General features: G+C 48.2%; 2 protein-coding genes and 1 long non-coding RNA gene across 5 annotated transcripts in view; 2 read left to right on the forward strand and 1 right to left on the reverse strand.

Annotated features, from left to right (window-relative positions):
- Nucleotides 1-13374, forward strand: part of LOC309553401 (NACHT, LRR and PYD domains-containing protein 12-like) — a 71819-nt gene extending 58445 nt beyond the window's left edge. For both annotated transcript variants that reach the window (XR_014225162.1, XM_082254579.1), the window contains exon 6: nucleotides 13137-13374. The gene's annotated coding sequence lies outside the window, so the exon portion shown is untranslated. The remainder of the gene's footprint in view (nucleotides 1-13136) is intronic.
- Nucleotides 1-22012, forward strand: part of LOC309553399 (NACHT, LRR and PYD domains-containing protein 3-like) — a 997590-nt gene that overhangs the window by 153403 nt on the left and 822175 nt on the right. The gene's annotated exons all lie outside the window — the stretch shown is intronic.
- LOC309553419 lies at nucleotides 13378-21591 on the reverse strand. Of its 2 annotated transcripts, XR_014225165.1 has the most exons (4): nucleotides 21544-21591; nucleotides 14166-14691; nucleotides 14059-14085; nucleotides 13378-13532 (listed from the first exon to the last, which is right to left on the reverse strand). It is a non-coding gene; the product is annotated as an uncharacterized lncRNA (long non-coding RNA). The 2 variants fall into 2 exon arrangements; XR_014225164.1 differs by lacking the exon at nucleotides 14059-14085 and having other exon boundaries at nucleotides 14173-14691.

Consider the following 22012-nt stretch of genomic DNA (forward strand, 5'->3'; position numbering starts at 1 on the left):
AGGAAAAAGGGCTAGGTGCGTCCAATTCTGGTCTTGGGAGAGATGGAGTCCATCCATACAGTGGTGGCCTCCCTGCATCAGGGGGATTTCCTGGCGTCCATAGACATTTAGGATGCCTATCTTCATATCCTCATCTTCGCAGGACATCAGTGTTTTCTTTGCTTTTCCCAAAGATCATCCCTGGTTCCCACCAGGAGACTGAACTATCTGGGCCTAATTTTGGATACATCCTTGGCAAGAGTGTTTCTCCATGCGGAGAAACTCCAGAAGATTCAGTCAACGATTCGGATGTTGCTATCCGTCAACTGGCTGAGACTGATGGTCGCCTCCTTAAAGGCAGTACCGTTTGCCCAGTCTCATACCCGAATTCTCCAAGAGGAGATTCTTCTCATATGGAATCGGAATCCCGATTCCCTGGACAATCGGACCCGATTGAGCGAGCGGACCAGGGAGGCTCTGGTCTGGTGGCTTCGGTCTCTGATGCTCAGCCAGGGGAAGTCATTTCTTCTGATAAATTCCAGGTTACAGATAAATGTGTTGGAACTGAGAGCGGTCAGACTTTGTCTGACTTACTAGACCGAGCAGGTCCAGGGCAGCCCGGTTCGGATCCAATCGGGCTAAGCCACGGTCATGACTTATGTCGATCACCAAGGGGCACCAAGAGTGCCCTGGCGACCATAGAAGTGGCCAACATTCTTTATTGGGCGGAACAGTTGTTCCAGCTCTCTCCGCGATATTCATCCCGGGGGTGGATAGGCAGATTATCTCAGCCGTCAGATTCTGGATCAAGAGGAATAGTCTCTTCATCCAGAGGTATTTCACCAGCTCTCCCTTCATTGGGGCACCCTGGATATGGATCTGTTGGCAGGTTGGCTCAACAGGGCTCGCGCTTGCGATCCTCTAGCGGACGCAGCAGACGCGCTGAGAGCCCCGTAGGGGCAGTATCAGCTACTGTATGTCTTCCCCCCTCTCAAGTTACTGCTGTGAGTTCTCCGCAGGATAGAGGATGGAGGGAACTCCAGTTATCCTGGTCATTCCGGGCTGGCCTCGTCAAGCCGGGTACGCCGACTTGGGCAGACTAGTCGCGGACGCTCCTTGGAGACTTCTTCTCAGGGAGGATCTGCGGTCTCAAGGACCGATCTTCCATCGTGCTTTACAGTCGCTGGCTTTAACGGCCTGGCCATTGAGACCCAGGTACTGAAGGACAGAGGATTGTCAGCTTCAGTTATTCCTACTCTAATTAAATCCAAGGAAAGCGACTTCCAGCAAAGTCTATTATCGCACATGGAAGGCTTATATTGCGTGGTGTGAATCGTAGGAGTTTTCCCCCACATACCTATTCGTGACCCGAATCTTGTTTTTTTCTGCAAAAGGGGGTTGAGCAGAAACTATCCTTTAGCACTATCAAGGGTCAGGTTTCAGCGTTAGCAATCTTCTTCCAGAAGCCTCTGGCTACTCATTCCTTGGTGCGGAATTTCATCCAGGGGGTGCAGCACTTGGCTTCGCCAGTGTGCGCGCCCTTACCACCCTGGGATCTTAATTTGGTGTTGTCGGTTCTTCAGAAACCTCCCTTTGAAAATATCAGGGAGATTCCCTTGCTTACATTATCCCAGAAGGTGTCCTTCTTGGTGGCTGTCACTTCTGCACGCAGGGTGTCAGAATTGGCTGCATTATCGTGTCATTCCCCATATCTGGTGATTCATAGGGATAAGGTAGTTCTTCATCCGAAGCCATCTTTTCTTCCTAAGGTGGTTTCAGATTTTTCATCTGAATAAAGATATTGTGCTACCTTCCTTGTGTCCTAAGCCCAGTCATCCTCGGGAATGTGCGTTGCATTCCTTGGATGTGGTGCGGGCAATCAGGGTATACCTGAAGACTACGGAATCGTTCCGTAAGACGGATTCACTTTTTGTGATCACGGAAGGCCCCAGAAAGGGGTTGCCTGCATCTGCCGCGACTATCTCCAAATGGATTTGGCAGACGGTGGTACAGGCTTATTCTATTAAGGGTCGAAATTCTCCGTTCCCTGTTAAGGCGCACTCCACTCGAGCGCTCAGTACTTCCTGGGCCTACCGCCATCAGGCGTCAGTGGTCCAGGTGTGCAAGGTGGCTACCTGGTCGTCGGTGCATACCTTTATAAAATTTTATAAAGTTGATGTGATGGCATCGGTGGATGCCTCATTTGGCCGCAAGGTTTTGCAGGCCGCAATCTGAGGAGACCGGTGGTCTACCTCGAGGGTTTTTTCCCGTTGGAATTTCAGTTGAGTCTCATCTTTCGATTGATGAGCCTTTAAAACTTCTAGTTGGCACCGGTTGGGCCTTCTAGATTGGATTTTGATTCCATTTTCCCACCCCTCATTTGTGGCACTGCTTTGGGACGTCCCGAGTTGATATTAATCAAGGAGGACTACGTCTGTCAATGAGCGACAGAGAAAAATGGATTTTTGTAAGATCTTACCGTAAAATCCTTTTCTCTTAAGCTCATTGACAGACGTAGTACCCGCCCCTCTGTTTTTGAGTTGGGTTGGGTTAAATTCTCTGACACTGCTTTGTGACATAACTGATATCCTGTAGCAGGAAGTGAGAGGATATACCCTCTGGGACTGCCCCTAGGGTGTGGCCAGAACGTTTTATTTCCTGTCTAGTCCTACTCCTGTAGAGGGCAGTATAACCCGAGTTGATATTAATCAAGGAGGACTACGTCTGTCAATGAGCTTAAGAGAAAAGGATTTTACGGTAAGATCTTACAAAAATCCATTTTTTTTTCTCCCCATAGCCTGCAGCAGAGCTGACTGATATAAGACACAGGTGTTCACATGTGCTATTGATAAATCACCAATTTCATATCATATTTTCTATTCCGCTATTCAATCTACACCTTTGGGTAAAAACAATTAAATTGTGCGATAGTCTGTATCGGTACGTGTGAGATACACCTTTCCAATTTTTGGGGCGCATCTCATACTGCCGAGGATTTGAGGGTGCTGCCTGTTCCGAACTCCACCTACTCCTCATCCTGCCTTTGGGGGGGTACAAAAAATAGTAATTTGGGCCTAGTCTGGGTCTCTACGTGTGAGATACATACACCTTTTGATATCATATGTTCTATTCCGCTATTCAATCTACACCTTTGGGTAAAAACAATTAAATTGCGGGATAGTCTGTATCGGTACGTGTGAGATACACCTTTCCAATTTTTGGGGCGCATCTCATACTGCCGAGGATTTGAGGGTGCTGCCTGTTCCGAACTCCTCCTACTCCTCATCCTGCCTTTGGGGGGGTACAAAAAATAGTAATTTGGGCCTAGTCTGGGTCTCTACGTGTGAGATACATACACCTTTTGATATCATATTTTCTATTCCGCTATTCAATCTACACCTTTGGAGTAAAAACAATTAAATTGCGGGATAGTCTGTGTCGGTACGTGTGAGATACACCTTTCCAATTTTTGGGGCGCATCTCATACTGCCGAGGATTTGAGGGTGCTTCAGTCTGCCTCCTGCCTTTTCCGAACTCCTCCTACTCCTCATCCTGCCTTTGGGGGTACAAAAAATAGTAATCGCGGCCTAGTCTGGTTCTGTACGTGTGAGATACATACACCTTTTTTTTGATAATATTTTCTATTCCGCTATTTAATCTACACCTTTGGGTAAAAACAATTAAATTGCGGGATAGTCTGTGTCGGTACGTGTGAGATACACCTTTCCAATTTTTGGGGTGCATCTCATACTGCCGAGGATTTGAGGGTGCTGCCTGTTCCAAACTCCTCCTACTCCTCATCCTGCCTTTGGGGGGGTACAAAAAATAGTAATTTGGGCCTAGTCTGGGTCTCTAAGTGTGAGATACATACACCTTTTGATATCATATTTTCTATTCCGCTATTCAATCTACACCTTTGGGTAAAAACAATTAAATTGCGGGATAGTCTGTGTCGGTACGTGTGAGATACACCTTTCCAATTTTTGGGTCGCATTTCATACTGCTGAGGATTTGAGGGTGCTGCCTGTTCCGAACTCCTCCTACTCCTCATCCTGCCTTTGGGGGGGTACAAAAAATAGTAATTTGGGCCTAGTCTGGGTCTGTACGTGTGAGATACATACACCTTTTGATATCATATTTTCTATTCCGCTATTCAATCTACACCTTTGGAGTAAAAACAATTAAATTGCGGGATAGTCTGTGTCGGTACGTGTGAGATATACCTTTCCAATTTTTGGGGCGCATCTCATACTGCCGAGGATTTGAGGGTGCTTCAGTCTGCCTCCTGCCTTTTCCAAACTCCTCCTACTCCTCATCCTGCCTTTGGGGGTACAAAAAATAGTAATCGCGGCCTAGTCTGGTTCTGTACTTGTGAGATACATACACCTTTTTTTTGATAATATTTTCTATTCCGCTATTTAATCTACACCTTTGGAGTAAAAACAATTAAATTGCGGGATAGTCTGTGTCGGTACGTGTGAGATACATACACCTTTTGATATCATATTTTCTATTCCGCTATTCAATCTACACCTTTGGAGTAAAAACAATTAAATTGCGGGATAGTCTGTATCGGTACGTGTGAGATACACCTTTCCAATTTTTGGGGCACATCTCATACTGCCGAGGATTTGAGGGTGCTGCCTGTTCCGAACTCCTCCTACTCCTCATCCTGCCTTTGGGGGGGGGGTACAAAAAATAGTAATCGGGGCCTAGTCTGGTTCTGTACGTGTGAGATACATACACCTTTTTTTTGATAATATTTTCTATTCCGCTATTTAATCTACACCTTTGGGTAAAAACAATTAAATTGCGGGATAGTCTGTGTCGGTACGTGTGAGATACACCTTTCCAATTTTTGGGGCGCATCTCATACTGCCGAGGATTTGAGGGTGCTTCAGTCTGCCTCTTGCCTGTTCCGAACTCCTCCTACTCCTCATCCTGCCTTTGGGGGTACAAAAAATAGTAATCGGGGCCTACAAAAAATAGTAATCGGGGCCTAGTCTGGTTCTGTACGTGTGAGATGCACCACCGTTTTGTAAATTTTTCTATTCCGCTATTCAATATACACCCTGTTTGAGTGTAAAAAATTTAATTACGGCATAGTCTGTATCGGTACATGTGAGATACACCTTTTTAAATTTGTTTGGTGCATCTCCTTCAGCCCCCGAGGATTGCAGGGTGCTTCAGTTTGCCTCCTGTTCCCAACTCCTCCTACTCCTCTTCCTTATCCTGCCTTTAGGGTACAAAGAATAGTAATCGGGGCCTAGTCTGTGTTTGTATGTGTGAGATACACCGTATTATAACATTTTTCCTATTCCGCTATTCAATATACACCCTTTTGGAGTGTAAAAAATTAAATAACGGCATAGTCTGTATCGGTACGTGTGAGATACACCTTTTAAATTTGTTTGGCGCATCTCCTTCCACCGCCAAGGATTGCAGGGCGCTTCAGTTTGCCTCCTGTTCTGAACTCCTTCTACTCCTCTTCCTCATCCTCCCTTTAGGGTACAAAAAATTTTAATCGGGGCCTAGTCTGTGTTTGTACGTGTGAGATACACCATTTTTTTTTCTATTCCGCTATTCAATATACACCCTTTTGGGGTATAAAAAATTAAATTGCGGCATAGTTTGCATATTTGACTGTGAGATACACCCGTGCTATACTGTTGTTGTTTTGTTCCGCTATTCAATAAACACCTTTCTAGGGCAAGATCATAAATTACAGAAATATGAGGAGACCGTCAAATAGGGGCCATGGCCTGGGTCGTGGTGCTGCTGGTGGAGCTCCTGTTGCAAGGAGAGGACGTGGTCGATCTGTGCTACACGCACCAGTGAAACACCTTCCTCAAGTGTGAGTAGGCGACAGAACCTGCAGCAGTATTTGGTAGGGCATCATGCGCCTCTAGAAGTGATGAGGCCAGAAGAAGTACAGGCGATAGTAGATTGGTTTGCTTGCTGACAGTGCCTCCAGTTCCTTCACATTGTCTCCCACCCAGTCTACTGCAGAAAGGTCAGAGTTGGCACCTGCAGCCAATGTCCAACCGTCTTTCACCTCACCCCCTTGCAAATCGGGCAAGCAGTCTGAGCCCCAAGTCATGCAGCAGTCTCTTCTTCTTTTTGATGACTCTGTCAGCAGGGTTTCCCAGGGCCATCCACCTAGCCCTGCCCCAGAAGTGGAAGAGATTGAGTGCAGCGATGCCCAACCACTTATTTCTCAAGATGAGTACATGGAAGGACCATCGCAGCACGTCTCCGATGATGACGAAACGCAGTTCCAACTGCTGCGGCACTCAGAATTGTGGAGACCGACAAGGAGGGCAGGGGTGAAGACTGGGTGGAAGATGATGTGGAGGACGATGAGGTCCTCGACCCCACATGGAATGAAGGTCATGCAGGTGACCTGAGTAGTTTGGAGGAAGAGGCGGTGGTCGCACAGAGCCACCAGCACAGCAGAAGAGGGAGCAGGGTGCAGAAGCAGAGCGGCCGTGCCCTAGACACTACGCCTGCTACTGCCCAACACAGCAAGGGAACGAGCGCACCAAAGCCAGTTCAAAGGAGTTCTCTAGCGTGGAAGTTCTTCAGAAAATGTGCTGATGACAGGACACGAGTGGTTTGCACCCTGTGCAATCAGAGCCTAAAGCGAGGCATAAACCTTCTCAACCTGAGCACAACCTGCATGATCAGGCATCTAAGTGCAAAGCACGAGCCGCAGTGGAGTAGACACCTTCAAAACCAAGAAAGGTCTCTGGCTCCTCCTGCTTCCTCTTCTGCTGCAGTCTCGGCCTCTCCATCCACATCTGTAGTGATACCGGCACCTGCCACCCCGCAAACAGACGATCTGTCAGCAACACCACCACCTGGGTCACCAACCATCTCCACAATGTCCCGTGGAAGCGTTCAGCTTTCCATCTCCCAAACACTTGAGAGGAAGAGGAAGAACCCCCCTACCCACCCACGATCTCTGGCCCTGAATGCCAGCATTTCAAAATTCTTGGCCTTTGAAATGCTGTCATTCCGTCTGGTGGAGATGCACAGTTTTAAAAGCCTTATGTCGTGCCCAGCCGCCACTACTTTTCCAGGCAAGCCGTCCCTTCCCTGCACAACCAAGTGGGGGAAAAAATCAGGTGTGCACTGCGCAATGCCATCTGTGCCAAAGTCCACCTAACTACCGATACGTGGACCAGTAAGCACGGTCAGGGGCGTTATATCTCCCTAACGGCACACTGGGTAAATGCAGTGGCGGATGGGCCTGAGGCGGATAGCAATTTGGCGCATGTCCTTCCACCACCGAGGATTGCAGGGCGCTTCAGTTTGCTTCCTGTTCCTAACTCCTCCTACTCCGCTTCCTCATCCTCTAACGCCTCCTCATCCGGTCAGCGTAACACCTTCACCACCAACTTCAGCACGCCCAGGGGTAAACGACAGCAGGCAGTTTTAAAACTTGCCTGTTTGGGGGAAAAAACCACACACCGCGCAGGAGTTGAAGAGGAGCATGGAACAGCAGACAAATGAGTGGTTGCTGCCAGCGAGCCTCCAGCCCGGCCTGGTGGTGTGCGATAACTGGCGAAATCTCATAGCAGCTCTGGGCCTAGCCGGTTTGACACACATCCCTTGCCTGGCGCATGTGCTGAATTTGGTGGTGCAGAGGTTCCTTAAAAATTACCCCGATATGTCAGAGCTGCTGCAGAAAGTTTCGGCGTTCTCACCCTGCTGCTGCTCGCCTGTCAGCTCTGCAGCGTAACTTCGGCCTTCCCGCTCACCGCCTCATATGTGACGTGCCCACAAGGTGGAACTCCACCTTGCACATGCCGGAAAGACTGTGCGAGCAGCAGCAGGCCATAGTGGAGTTTCAGCTGCAGCACGCACGCGTGAGTCGCTCTGCGGAAAAGCACCACTTCACCACCAATAACTGGGCCTCCATGCGAGACCTGTGTGCCTTGTTTTGAGTACTCCACCAACATGACGCCGTTGTCAGCTTAACTATCCCACTTCTATGCCTCCTTGAAAAAACAATTCGGGCGATGATGGAAGAGGATGTGGCGCAGGATGAGGAGGAGGAGGTGGAGGAGGATGAAGAGGTAACATTTCCAAGGCTTTCAGGGCAGTCATTCGCAAGGGGCTCCGAGGGTGGGTTCCTGTACACACAAACGCCAGGGACACAATTGTCCAGCAGGGGCACAGTTCTGGAGGATGAGGAGGAGGAGATGGAGGAGGAGATGGAACCATGTTCACAGCAGGGTGGCACCCAGGCCAGCTCATGGCCATCACTGGTGCGTGGCTGGGGGGATACAGAGGACGCAGATGATACACCTCCCACAGAGGACAGCCTTTCGTTGCCTCTGGGCAGCCTGGCACACATGAGCGATTACATGCTGCAGTGTCTCCACAACGACCGCCGAGTTGCCCACATTCTAACTTGTGCTGATTACTGGGTCGCCATGCTGCTGGATCCCCGTTACAAGGACAAGGTACTGTCCTTAATTCACTCACTGGAGCGCGATCGCAAGATGCGTGAGTACAAGCGCACGCTGGTAGACGCGATGCTGCTGGCATTCCCACCTGACAGTGGGGCCACAGTGGAAGCACAAGGCCAAGGCGGAGGAGGAGGAGGAAGAGGTCGCCAACGCAACCAGGGCACCGCCAGCACCTCAGAAGGCAGGGTTAGCATGGCCGAAATGTGGAAAAGCTTTGTCAGCACGCCACAACAAGCAGCAGCACCAGCACCTCATATGGAACGTCTTAGCAGGAGGCAGCATTTCACGAACATGGTGGAGCAGTATGTGTGCACACGCCTAGACGTAATGAATGACGGGTCTGCCCCCTTCAACTTCTGGGTCTCCCAAGTTGGGCACATGGCCTGAGCTTGCCCTTTACGCCTTGGAGGTGCTGGGCGTGCCCTGCAGCCAGTGTATTATCTGAACGTGTATTTAGCACGGCTGGGGACGTTCATTAAAATGAACCAGGCATGGATTCCACGGGACTTTTCCGTACCTTGTGCAGAATAGAGATGGATACCGACCTTACCCAGCCATTGTTCTATTTTTGCTCTTTCTCACTCTTTTGGGGTGTACCCTCATTTAAAATGACTGAAAAAAAGCAGTGTTGGCTACCTCGTCCTCCTCCACCGCCGCTTCCACCTACACCGCCCATATGTGTGTGCAGCATATTGCATTAGGGTGTGCACCACAAAGTTTAAATACACATGCATGTGTTTGCCTACATGTACATGGCCCAGATACATTACTCTCCCTGCTGGCAAAGTGAAATAGAAGTGTGTGGCACTTCTCTTATGGCAGAGCAGGTCCGAGGGAGATCTTTCCCATCTCCTCACTGGCAAACAGAGCGATAATGCTAATGTGCCCTAGGTGATTCGGGTGTGCCCAGGCACACCCGGCACACCCTGTGCACACGCCTATGACACCGCCACATCCACCACCACCTCAACCTCCCTCCTACTCCATATGGGCCTCGTCCTTCAGAGATGAAGAACATTGTTTTATTTTTCTGTTTTTTTTGTTGTTGTTTTAAGTTATTTCCCTATCCACATTTGTTTGCAGAGCACTTGCCAAGCTCTTAACTACGTTTTGCTGCCATTTGCAGCACTCTAGCCCTTTCCATTGGTGTTTTAGAGCCATTTTAGTGCCTGAAAGTTCGGGTCCCCATTGACTTCAATAGGGTTTGGTGTCCGGGTAAAGTTCGGCAAAAGTCCGGGACACGGACCCAAACTTTTTTTTAATGTTCGGCCGAACCCGCCAAACATGGACATCCAGGTGTCCGCTCAACTCTAATTATGATATGTGTATTTGTATCTTGTTTTAGCTTTGGTGTCGGCAGTCTGTTCTTCCATGCTGGCTTAAGTGTAACGAGTTAATTAGCATGTTAATTGGGATTAGCCATGAGTCAGCTGTACCTCGTTAGCTATTCATTGTGTGATGTTTTGGGTAAATATTCATGTAGTGACCGACCTACTTCTAAAGTGTATAAAAGTCTGTTTCTTTTTTAATAAAGGAGTTAGTTTTTTCCAGTATACAAATAGAGATGTATAGAACTGTTCGCCGGCGAACAGTTCCCGGCGAACTTAGCATGTTCGCGTTCGCCGCTGCCGGCGAACATATGCGATGTTCGGTCCGCCCCCCATAAGACATCATTGAGGCAAACTTTGACCCTGAACTTTACAGTCAGCAGACACATTTCCAGCCAATCAGCGTACCTCCCTCCCACACCCTCCCACCTCCTATAAATAAGCAAGGGCAGCATCCATCTTAGATCATTCTGAAGCAGTGTGTGTAGTGAGAGTAGGGAGAGCTGCTGCTGCTGCTGCTGCTGCTGTTAAGCTAGGGACAGTTAGTCAGTGTTCCTGGTCTTGCAGTGTTCTTGGTCCACTACTGCTGTAATATCAGCACCCCAAAAAGCCCTTCTAAGGGCTGGTATTTGTGTTTTTTTTTTTTTTTTTATATATATATATATATATATATATATATATATATATATCTAGCGTCCCCAAAAGCCCTTTTAAGGGCTGGTAATTGAGTTGTTTCTTCATATATATATATATCTATATCTATCTAGTGTCCCCAAAAGCCCTTTTAAGGGCTGGTAATTGAGGATTTTTTTATTTATATATATACATATATATATATATAGTGTCCCCAAAAGCCCTTTTAAGGGCTGGTAAGGTAATAGATTTTTTTCTTTATATATATATATATATATATATATATATATATATATATATATATCTATTGTACACTGCAGTTGCCTGCCCGCTGTGTGTGAGAGGCCACAGACCTACCACAGACTGTACTGTGTGCACACCACACTCATTTCGGGTGGCACAGGCACAGTACCTGGCATTTTAAAAAATATTTTTTTTTCCTCTGTCATAATTGCAGTGAGTGCTGTGTCAGGTCCACAGAGTGCACTGTACCCACTGCAGTGCACTGCCCACCACTGATATATATACGTTGGCACAGCATCTTGTTGCAATAAATTGAAAAAAAAAATATTTTTTATTATTGCAGTTGCCTGGGCTGCCAGTGACTGTCAGGTCCACAGAGTGTACTGTGCCCACTGTAGTGCCACTGTGTGCCCACCCACCACTGATATATAAGGTGGCACAGCAGCTTGCAAAGTAAAAAAAATATATATATTTTTTTAAATTGCAGTTGCCTGGGTGCCAGTGACTGCTGTCAGGTCCACAGAGAGTGTACTGTGCCACTGCCCACCCACCACTGATATATAAGGTGGCACAGCAGCTTGCAAAGTAAAATAAAATATATTTTTTTTAAAATTGCAGTTGCCTGGGTGCCAGTGACTGCTGTCAGGTCCACAGAGAGTGTACTGTGCCACTGCCCACCCACCACTGATATATAAAGTGGCACAGCAGCTTGCAAAGTAAAAAAATATATATATATTTTTTAAATTGCAGTTGCCTGGGTGCCAGTGACTGCTGTCAGGTCCACAGAGAGTGTACTGTGCCACTGCCCACCCACCACTGATATATAAAGTGGCACAGCAGCTTGCAAAGTAAAAAAAATATATATATATTTTTTAAATTGCAGTTGCCTGGGTGCCAGTGACTGCTGCCAGGTCCACAGAGAGTGTACTGTGCCACTGCCCACCCACCACTGATATATATGCCTGCAAGAGAAAAAGACAGCCGCAGAGAAGCCGTATTCCTGAAAATATAAGAAAAATGCTGTTTTTTAGGGGTTCTGGACATGCTACAGAGCTGAAACTTGACAGGTACACTTTTTAGACCCCCCAGACACTAAATACAAAAAATGACATGCCTGCCTAAAAAAATGCCCGATAAATGCCTGCAAGAGAAAAAGCCAGCCGCAGAGAAGCCGTATTCCTGAAAATATAAGAAAAATGCTGTTTTTTAGGGGTTCTGGACATGCTACAGAGCTGAAACTTGACAGGTACACTTTTGTGACCCCCCAGACACTAAATACAAAAAATGACATGCCTGCCTAAAAAAATGCCCGATAAATGCCTGCAAGAGAAAAAGACAGCCGCAGAGAAGCCGTATTCCTGAAAATATAAGAAAAATGCTGTTTTTTAGGGGTTCTGGACATGCTACAGAGCTGAAACTTGACAGGTACACTTTTGTGACCCCCCAGACACTAAATACAAAAAATGACATGCCTGCCTAAAAAAATGCCCGATAAATGCCTGCAAGAGAAAAAGCCAGCCGCAGAGAAGCCGTATTCCTGAAAATATAAGAAAAATGCTGTTTTTTAGGGGTTCTGGACATGCTACAGAGCTGAAACTTGACAGGTACACTTTTGTGACCCCCCAGACACGAAATACAAAAAATGACATGCCTGCCTAAAAAAATGCCCGATAAATGCCTGCAAGAGAAAAAGCCAGCCGCAGAGAAGCCGTATTCCTGAAAATATAAGAAAAATGCTGTTTTTTAGGGGTTCTGGACATGCTACAGAGCTGAAACTTGACAGGTACACTTTTTAGACCCCCCAGACACTAAATACAAAAAATGACATGCCTGCCTAAAAAAATGCCCGCTAAATGCCTGCAAGAGAAAAAGCCAGCCGCAGAGAAGCCATATTCCTGAAAATATAAGAAAAATGCTGTTTTTTAGGGGTTCTGGACATGCTACAGAGCTGAAACTTCACAGGTACACTTTTTAGACCCCCCAGATGCTAAATCCAAAGAAATTTTTTATTTTTATTTTTTTTTAATTTTTCCAATAATTGGCTCTCTATCAAAAAATTATAATTTTTAAGAACTTTTTTTTGCGTGATCCCTCTCCGGCATGCCACAGTCCAGGTGTTAGTCCCCTTGAAACAACTTTTCCATCACTATTGTGGCCAGAAAGAGTCCCTGTGTGTTTTAAAATTCGCCTGCCTATTGAAGTCTATGGCGGTTCGCCCGGTTCGCCGGTTCGCGAACATTTGCCGATGTTCGCGTTCGCCGTTCGCGAACCGCGAATTTTAGGTTCGCGACATCACTATATACAAACTGTAAGGCTAGTTTTGTATGACGGCGGCTGGGATTTGATATCTATGTTCATGACTATGAGGGAGCCGTACAGTGACGGAAGACCACAAGTACAGTGTGGGTCTGAGGTTCCGTTACAGGAATGTATACAATGTAATATCTCGGTGTAATTGTACAATTTTCTCTTGTAGACTGCCAGAGATTTGTCTAGTGATTGTGTCCCGGTGTTGGGTCTGCTGGACCCCTTCCATGTATAGAGGATGTACTCACTGACACCTTTAATTTCACTGCAATCCTCTAAAGGAAACTCTTCTACTCTTCATGGATATAATGGTCGGCCTTCCATTGTGAATTCTCTGATCTCCACTCTGTGGGATTCCGCACTTTCCAATATTATCAATACTTACTATGATGATGATGAGGATCGGACTCCTTCATGGCGGGGAAAAAATACATTTTCTAATGTGTCTCATCGATAAAAGCTGCCTGGAATAATCACCAATACAGCCACAGAGACCGCATCTTCCTCTTATTGCTGTCCTACTCTCCATCCTCTCTCTCCTCTCCCTGCACTCTCTTCCCTCTCCCTGCACTCGCTCTCTCTCCACTCCCTTCACTCCCCCTCTCCTCTCCCTGCACTCTCTCTCCTCTCCCTGCACTCTCTCTCTCTTTTCCCTGAACTCTCTCTTCTCCTCACCCCGCACTCTCTCTCTCCTTGCCCTCCTGCACTCTCTCCTCGCCATGCACTCTCTCTCCTCTCCCTGCACTCTCTCTCTCTCCACTCAATTCACTCTCCCTCTCCTCTCCCTGCACTCTCTCTCCTCTCCCTGCACTCTCTCTCTCTTCTCCCTGCACTCTCTCCTCTCCTCACCCCGCACTCTCTCTCTCCTTGCCCTGCACTCTCTCCTCTCCTCACCCTGCACTCTCTCTCATTGCTCTGCACTCTCTCTCCTCTCCATGCACTCTCTCTCCCTGCACTCTCTCCTCTCCCTGCTGTCCCTCTCCCTGCTCTCTCTCCTCTCCCACTCTCTCTCTCTCTCTCTCTCTCTCCCTGCACTCTCTCTCTCTCTCCTCTCTCCCTGCACTCTCTCTCTCTCTCCTCTCTCCCTGCACTCTCTCTCTCCTCTCCCTGCACTCTCTCTCTCCCTCTCCACACACTCTCTCTCTCCTCTCCATGCACTCTCTCTCCTCCCTGCACTCTCTCTCTCCCCTCCCCTCACCCTGCACTCTCTCTCTCTCCTCTCCCTGCACTCTCTCTCCTCTCCCTGCTTCTTGGATATAATACAGTGATGCGGCTCTATCTAACATATACGGCGTTACCGGCTACCAGTGTCTCTCTCTGCTTGCTACAACTCTCTGCCATTTCTTTATCCATTTTGCTGACATTATCTTGTTTTTAATACTTTATTATCTTTACTTCTGTGAGCTCACCAATCTCTGCTGTGCATGGCTATCTGCTACTAATATTTCATTGTGCAGAGTCCGTCCAGCCGCTTTGCCTTTCACTGCCAACTTGCTGCTATTTTTATTCACATGATTTATTATATCATTTAAATGGATTTATCCATGGGTTGTTCTGATTACATTTCATGTCTGGTATATTGTATATGAGGTTCCTGCATTATTCCCCGGATGTTTTAATCACATGAATCATTAACCAAAGGGACGCGGTGATCCAGATTGACTATTAGGCTAACAATATTGTTACCTAGTTATTGGAAGGTGTTATTCTCTATATACTTTTTTCTTACAATAAATTTTTATTCAAGAATAACAAGTACAGACAAATGCAAAAATGGTACAGGAATGAAAACTGAATCACTAAAAAGGCTAATGGATACAGGTAGAACAGCATAGTGTGGTGGGTATGTAGCAAACTAAGCTCATATATATAGTATCCAGTAGTGATTCAGAGCAAATGGGACCATGCCTCGATCCAGAAAACCCAGACAAGGAAAAGAGAAAAAAAAAAAAAAAAAAAAAGGGAGGGTACCAGCTAATAGGTGACGGGAGCAACCCCCACAACGGTAGGGCGCCACCCTCGAGACACCCCTAAAGGGAGCAAACTGTGTCCCGGAGGAGGCGCGCCCAACCTCTAATAGTAAACCATGTGGTATCCCAAACACGAGAACTGCAAAGGAGAACTGGACAGAGGCATGCAATTCCCAGTCCCAAGCCAACCTAGCAAGGGACCCGTATTCCAAATTGTAAATAAGAATAGTAAAAGAGAAAATTCTAACAATTCAAAAACCCATTTTAAGTCATTGGCAGGGGCTCTGGGCCCAAACCCAGAGACCCCCCCCCCCCAGGTATAGTCATCGACAAAACACTATGAGTACAGCAGTACCAATGGGAGAGCAGTAAGAAGGAAAAGAAAGAAAAAGAAGAGGGTAGAGGTGACAGAAAAGGAAGCTGACAAAAAGCAAAGACAGAGAAAAGATAACAGGAGGGAGAGCAAGAGGGGGTAGAGGGCTCCAGCGGTCTCACCTCGGCTAAATGGTAACATGAACGTAGGCCGCCCAGGGTTCCCAGATCCGTTCAAATTTTGTTCTGGAGTCATCAAGAATACTATACATCTTCTCCTGCGCCATTATCCATGAGATCTTGCGCTTAGCTAAATAGAGCGGAACAGAAGGTTTTTTCCATTGCCTGGCTATCGCCATTTTGGCACCGAGGAAAATGTAGAAAACGAGGGCCTGAGTGTGTTTGGGAACATTAGGAATGCGCTGACCTAGGAGAGCATGCGTAGGGGACGGGTGTACTATAAGACCAGTAATTCGCCTTATTATACTATAAATGCGCCCCCAAAACGAACGCAGTTTGGGGCATTCCCAAAAAATGTGTAGAATAGTACCCATCAGGTTGCAGTCACGAAAGCAGGTGGGTTGCATGGAGGGATAGATGGTGGCCAGCCTAGCGGGCACCATATACCACCTCATGAGCACTTTTAGGTTAGCTTCCATGAGACCAACATTGTGAATACCCCGGAAAGAACGCCCAACACATGCGTGCCAGTCAGGTAGGTTCCAGTCCATATTGAGGTCCTGTTCCCATTTGAGCATGTAGGCTGGTTTATATTGGGTGTCGTTTAGAAGTGCGTAAATGAGGGAGATACCCCCCGTAACATCAGTAATTTGGGCACACCATTGCTCATAAAGCGATGCCCGAAGGGGAGCAGGAGATTTGGACTTGATGGAGTTAATAAAGTGTGAAATTTGAGTCAGACGGAACCTCTCTACAGGCGGCATCCCCAACTTGGAAGTACAATGTGATAAGGTTATAGGACCAGAGCTATCTACAAAGTGTCCGATTCTATACATGCCTTTGTCAGTCCACCATTTAAATGCCCCTATGTTTTCCCCAGGAGGGAAGGCCGGGTTATGGAATAAGTGAGTGAGTGGAGCCCAATGTGAAGTCACTTTATGCGATTTATGTATGCGATCACAAATGGAGAAAGAATGTGATAGGGTAGGAGATAATACTGGGGGGCGGGAGGAGGCTGGGCACCACAGTAAGTAATCGATAGTGTGTCGGGGGACAGCCTGACGTTCTATATGGCACCAGTCGGGCTTTCCACCCCTGGAGTAGATAACGGAGAACTGTGTTAGTTGAGCTGCTAGATAGTAATTCCAGAGGTCCGGGACACCCAATCCCCCCTGTCTCCTGGAGCGTAGAAGTGTATGTTTGTTAATTCTATGTCCCTTCCGTCCCCAGATAAATTTAAAGATGTGGCCTTGTAAACTCTGAACATGGGATTTACGCACAGGGATCGGGAGAGATCGGAATAAATAGAGAATACGCGGTAAAAGAGTCATTTTAACAGCATTGACTTTCCCTAACCAGGAGATGCGATAGCGAGACCAATCCGAGAGATCCCGCTTCAGTCGTCGGAACATGGGCGGGTAATTGGATGGGTAGAGTTTGTCTATAGTAGGGGTTAACGACACCCCTAGGTAGGGGATGGAATCCGAGTGCCAGGAGAAAGGGAAGTGGTCCTTCAGCCGATCCACAAGGGAAGAGGAGAGGTTTAAATTAAGGGCAAGAGATTTGGACATGTTTACTTGTAAACCTGAGGCTGCCCCAAAGGCATCTAGGAGGGAGACGATATTGGGGAGAGAGATCAATGGGGAGGTGACAAAAAGCATAATGTCGTCTGCAAACAGCGCGCATTTGTGGGTTGCGGGTCCGCATTGTATGCCATGAATATCCGGATGAAGGCGGATGGCTGTTGCCAAGGATTCAAGAGCCACCGCAAATAGGAGCGGGGAAAGGGGGCATCCCTGTCTCGTGCCTCTCCGGATGGGAATGTTCGCCGAGTAGTAGCCCTGCATCCGAACCTGAGCCACTGGGTGAGAGTAAAGGGCCTGAAGAGTGGTGAGGAAAGAGGGGCCAAAGCCCCAACATTCTAGAGTGCGGAAGAGGAACGGCCAAGAGAGGGAGTCAAAGGCCTTTTGTAGATCTAGGGACAGAAGAAAACCATGTTGGGGAGGGCCACCATCCCACCCAGAGTTTAACAGAGAGATGACATCAATCACCCTCCTTACCTGGTCAGGTCCCTGCCTACCTGGAATGAACCCCACCTGATCCTTATGAATGTATTTGGCAATAAAGCTGGAGAAACGATTAGCGAAAATTTTGGTCAGGATCTTGAGATCATTATTAATAAGCGAAATTGGCCTGTAATTGCCCACCTCTGAGGGGTCCTTCCCAGGCTTGGGGATAACCGAAATGTAAGCTTTATTAGAAACTTCTTCAAGGCTAGCTCCGCCCCTGAGGGCATTAAAGAACCGGACCAGATAAGGAGATAGGACCGATACAAAGGTCTTGTAATAAGAATTTGAAAAGCCGTCAGGGCCTGGGGCAGAATTGGGCCGAAGGTTCTTGATAACATCCAACACCTCCTGTTCATCAATAGGGGCTTCCATAAGGGATCTATGTGTAGCTGATAGGCGGGGAAGAGGTACATCTTTCAAGAACGATTCAGGATCATTCCCCTTGTGGGGGGCAGGGGCCGCATAGAGATGTGAATAGAAGGAGTGGAAGGAGTCCATGATGGAATCGGGGTTACTCGAGAGAACGCCAGAGGGGGACTTAATCTTAGGCATGGAGATCGCTCGAAATTTGGGGGATAGTCTCAGCGCTAAATGCGTGCCCAATTTGTCCCGGGAAGCATAAGAGCGAGCATTTTGCCACCTAAGGGCCTTCTCTGCCCTAGAAGTCAGGGCTAGGTTCAATGATAGCTTAACCGCATCAAGTTCTGCCAACGAGGTAGGGTTAGGGGATCTCTTATGGGCTCTACGGAGATGATCATATTCCTTCTCCAAACGGGCAATGTCGACCAGTCTTTCTTTTTTAATTTTCGCCCCCAGTTGAATGAGGTAGCCCCTGATAACCGCCTTATGGGCCCCCCAGAGGGTAGAGGGGGACGTATCAGGAATATCATTGAGCGTGAAGTAGTCGCGGAGTGCCGCCTCTACCTGGGAACAAATAGCGGGGTCGCTCAGGATGGACTCGTTGATTCTCCAAGGCGAAGGGCCTCGGGGAGGCAAGGAGCAGGAAAGCCGAAGCGAAACCATGGAGTGGTCCGACCAAGGGATATCCTTAATTTTAGACTTCTGCGCAGAGGGGACGTCAGTTGTGGGGATGAAAATGTGATCTATACGCGCAAACGTATGATGGGGCGCCGAGAAGTGCGTATAATCGCGGGAGGAAGGGTTAAGTTCCCGCCAGATGTCAATCAAACCTAGCGAGTGAAGAGTTCGAGCTACTCGAAGACTCTGCTTGGAGGGGCGGCGAAGCCTACCACCAGAGGAGTTAGATTTATCAAGGGTGCAATCAAGAGCTAAGTTGGAATCCCCCCCAATGAGAACTCGACCCTCAAGGTGAGGAGACAGGATGAGGAACATGTCGGAGAAGAATTTCGACTGACCCCTGTTGGGCGCATAATAGGAGACAAACGTGTATAACTCCCCTTGAATGTGACCTTTAACTAAAATGAAACGTCCGTGGGGGTCCCGAATTGTGTGCAGATGGGAGAAGGAGAGGGATTTAGCAAAGAATATGGCCACCCCTCTCTGCTTAGTGGGGGCATTGGCAAGATAAAACAAGGGGTATTTGTGGTGGACATATGTAGGTTGATAAGACTCCGGAAAGTGAGTCTCCTGAAGCAGGAGAACCCCCAATCCCTGGGAGTGATAATGTTGGAATGCCTTCCTACGTTTAACCGGTGAATTTAAGCCCTGGGTGTTGTGTGATGCCACCTGCAAAGAAGATACCGTACTCACGTTAGTCGTCATGGTGTTCCGTCATGGAATGCGCTGGGGGGAGTGTAGTAGTGGATTCCCAATGGAACCCCTGGGAGAAGTCAGGCACAGGAGCGGCAGGAATAGAAGAGACGTGAGCAAACCAATCGGACCGCAGGAACCCTCTGAAAAGAAAAAAATACCAGTGAAAGGAGAAAAAGAAAGTGAGGAGGACAGTGAAAGGAGAAGAAAGACGCAAGAGCAAGATCTTGCGCCGGGATGAGGCGACAGCAGGCAAAGCCCACAGTCCCCCATCAGACGTACGGATGCGCCCTGAGCCAGTCAGGGCACATTCCTGTGGGAGGCAAGAGGTAACCAACTTACGTCCAACAGGAGGAGGCGCAATGATACCTCCCCGGTCAAAGAGCACCAGCCCAGCAATCCTATAAAAAAGAAAAAAAGCAACATCAAGGCACTACAATATCGCCATTAAAAATGCGGGATCAACTGCTCAGCATACACCATGAGGATTATGGGAGTAGGGTAAACAAGTGGGGAAGGACTCCGCGGATAGGGAGTGAAAGAAAATAAGGGAAGAGGGATGGGTGAAGGGACAGGGGGGAGGCGGGGAAGGAGGGAGGACAGGGAGGGGCAGAGTTAAGAGGTAGTGGGAGGGAGGAGAAGGGAACCATAAGCAATATAGCATTAAAGACATTCAAAAGTAATGAGTAGTAGTCCCTTTAAAAAAAAAAAAAAAAAAAAAAAAAAGGGGCTACCAGTTTCGTAGCAGAAAGTCAACACCAATCATGACCCGAAATATAAAGAGTTAGTTTGCTAAAAAAAAAAAAAAAAAAAAAAAATCGTAGAAAACAGTCCAAACTTGGACCCAAAAAGGGGTCAAAAAGTAAAGGCAGGGATCGTCGAGGAACCCAAATCAGGCGGAGAGGAGTAAACTCCAATAGCCTGGAAGAAGAGTAGTAGTAGGGTCCCCGCAGGCATCAGGGAGGCTTGACATCTCGGTGGCGCTTTGTTTGCTGCTTGTTCCATACCGGGGAGACAGGGCTGATCGGTGGAGGCCGCTTGGCAGAATCTCTCCTGGAGGTAGAAGAGGTGGGGACAGGGTCCCTAGCGATAATTCCCATTTGCATCAACATGTGTTCGCCATCCTGGAAGTTGGTAAAACTGTAAGTCTTGTTCTGAAAGTGGAAATTCAGACGGAACGGGAAGGACCACCAGTATTTCAGTGCCCTAGCAGATAGAGATAATGTAAGCGGCTTCAGTGCTCTACGGCGTTGAATGGTAAAGGGGGAGAGGTCTGCAAATATTTGGATCTTGTGGCCTTGAATGGACAAATCCTCTCTACCCCTGCTCTTTCTCATAAGTTCCTCCTTAACACCGTAAAAATGTGTTTTGACAATAACGTCCCTGGGCAGGCCATCTTTGCGGGGCAATTGAAGGGCCCTGTGAGCTCGGTCAAGCTCGAGGCGGTGGTCTGGGATGTCTGGGAGAAGATCCTTAATAAAAGCTTTGACAGTGACAGGGATATCCGTGATGGTTTCGGGGATCCCCCGGACCCTGAAATTTAAACGTCTGCTCCTGTTCTCCAGGTCATCCAATTTACTGAGTGCGGTGTCAAGCTGATCCTGCATAGTCTGGATGCTAGCAGTGTTCTGATTGGCCCTTGCGACAGTTTGATCCACGGTGCTCTCAATCGCATCTATTCTGGACCCAAGGTTCTGGAGTTCTGCCTTAATGGATTCAGTAATTTGTGAGGCATTGTGAGCCAGGCCAGAGGCTAGCATCTCTGAGAACTTAGCCATTAGCAAAGACAGGTCTGGGAAGTGACCAGGCATGTTAGGGCCTAGTAAATGAGGCAAAGCCAGGGCCTCAGGTGATTGCATCCCCGGGATCCCTGGGGCCTGTTCCAGAGTTCTGCTGATAAGTGACTCCGTAGAAGCTGGAGAGGCCAGGGGGGCCTGATGGAAGTAAGTGGAGGTGGAGGGAGATGGCCAGGGGTCTGGAGATGGTGCCGGGGAGTCCATAGGAGCAATGGGAAAGTTTCCTACCTCCGGCTGGCTGCGGACATCTGAGGAGATGTGAGGTGCGGTCGCCATCTTGAGAGCGTCCCGCTCTGGTGAGGAGAAGAGAAGACGGCGGGATACCTCACTACGGCGGCCCGCCGACATTCAATGAAGGTCCGCCGGAGGAAGGGGCAGTCAGATGTAACGATCGTGGGGCGTAGTGCGCGAAGCTGCCGGTGCTGGGGCTCTCGGGAGACCGGGGAGGCGCGGAGCTCCGGACTAAGGCGCCATGTCGGAGCTCCCGCGCATGCGCACTCTTCTCTATATACTTTTACCCCATTGAGGTTTATTATTCTGTCATCAATAAAGTTTTGTATTTTTTACGGGGCAGATGCTCAGCACCAGTGGCGGCTGGTGCTTAATTTACTTGGGGGTGGGGGCAGCCCACAGCCCCCCCCAGCCAGCCAAACACATAACCCCCCATTGCTCAATCGATCGCCTGTCAGGCCCCCCACCAGCCCTGCACTTACCCCATGCAGGTGGCGTCTTCACCCCTGCATCTCCTCCGGTGTCCTGGCAGTCGGTTCTCCTCCCAACCAATCAGGAGTTAGGACTCATGGCCAATCGGGTCTTAGGACTCCCGGCTAATTGGGACTCAGGACCCGCTTCCTGATTGGCTGTAAGGATAAACAGGGAGATATTAGCGAATATTAATTCGCTAATGTCACACAACTGGGTGGGCTTTGGGCGCAGTGCTCTGTGCCCCGAGCCCACCCTTTTTTTGAAGCCAATTAGAGCCTCCAG

This window comes from Pelophylax lessonae, assembly GCF_965119305.1.
Source record: "Pelophylax lessonae genome assembly, chromosome: 4".
NCBI classification, from domain to species: domain Eukaryota; kingdom Metazoa; phylum Chordata; class Amphibia; order Anura; family Ranidae; genus Pelophylax; species Pelophylax lessonae.